We start from the raw sequence: 1,684 nt of genomic DNA, 5'->3' as shown, positions 1-1,684 counted from the left end.
TGTTTTGGGCTCCTTTTTGAGCTGGATCAGTGCCGCAACAGGTGGTTGCTACAGCAACATCTAGAGAGAAGGGATGGCCTCCGGATGTAAAGCCGCTAATTTTCCATCTCTAGCAAAAGATTGCACCACTGTAACAGAAGTGCTCTTTCCCTGTAGGATTTATGCATTTGCTCCCAGTAGTTTTGAATGCTCCAACTGATGCAGGTACCACTGGACGATCACCATACATCAAGTACCTCAAGACTACCTCAGATATTCTCCAGGAGAAAGGTTTCTTCTCCTGACTTCTGAGTTAGGTCCTATAAGGGGTAAGATATAGGTTCTGCCTGACAAGGACTGAATATATACTTCCCAACTTGCAAGACACAGGTTATCTCACCTTAAAGATTGCAACTCATTAGCTAAAGAGAGAGGGGGCACATGTAATTTCCAATTCCTTTTTTCCACTTCCTTTTGCACCAAAAAAGTAGACATTGGTGGAAACAATACAGCCCATACCCACCCATATTGATTTCAACATAAACTAGTTCCAAGGAATCAGACTTTGAATCTTTTAAAAAATCTTTTAGAGATATGACAAATACAGTAATGATCACAAACTACTACAAATCCCGAGGACCACTCTGATGGAGGGATCTGCAAACATTACATTTTTAATTTGTGGGAGTAAGACTGCAGGAAATTAACTAGACAGTGGTCTTTCCAAGACCATCCGACCCAACACGACAACAGATCTAGTTTTGTAACATGGTTCCATTACTCAAAAAACCACTCTGGTCCTTGTTTCTTTCAAGTCTTCCTCGTTAGGCAGGTCCTACAGGACCAACAAATATCTCACATAGTTTGTGCGTGATTTGTCCAACGCATACAGGAAGATGAGGCAGAATCCAGGCCTTTCATTGAATAGGGGAAATGGGGATTTATCTCAGTTTGATTGGAAATCAATATTCAAAGTACAAAAGGTCTGCGTTGCAGCTCTTATGATGGCGCTTCTGGCTAGAGCCATTTGGGCACTCTGTCATGAGCTGCGCCCTGTGTGGATGGGGCCTTAGCCTTATGACACAACGGCACCGATATTAGGGCTCGACGGATGTGGACGCTGAGCCACACCAAGCTCTTATATCGCTGCTGCCACACAGCTTTGCGCTGGTATGTACTGGCTCTTAGTGGAATTAGCTTTACAATATTGATGATGGGTGGGTTGTAGGAGGGGCTGATAATGCCCAACCATCCCATTTTGGGTAGACAATGTTTCACCTTCATATGTTTAATTTTGGAGAGTGGGGTCTATGGGCTTTCGGGATGTCTTGTTGTGCTTGGGGGCCACATTGTCCCAACCCCTGCCCTAGTAGATCCCAAATTTGTCACTTGTTTTCTAGGAACTTACCTTGTTAAGAAGCAAATGTGGCTGCTTTACTCGATATGCAGAACATGACTGTCCCATGTTGCAGAGCTCCCTTACCCATAATTGGTTGCTCAGCATTTCCAAAAGATTGTTCTGATTCTGATAATGACTTGTTTGGCCTGGGGGCTTGTCTACACTGACCAGAATATTCTGAGTTGCTTCTGGAGAATCTTGACCTCACAGCTGCCTCGTTTCACTCCCTCCTCCATTATCCCTGTAGTCTGAGTGGTGCTGCATAGCTGTCTACAGGTGTGTCCTCTGTGATGCCCAACAGCAATA

The sequence above is a fragment of the Sceloporus undulatus genome, chromosome 1 (assembly GCF_019175285.1).
Source record: "Sceloporus undulatus isolate JIND9_A2432 ecotype Alabama chromosome 1, SceUnd_v1.1, whole genome shotgun sequence".
In the NCBI taxonomy this organism is placed as follows: Eukaryota; Metazoa; Chordata; class Lepidosauria; order Squamata; family Phrynosomatidae; genus Sceloporus; species Sceloporus undulatus.
This window is presented reverse-complemented; position numbering follows the sequence as displayed.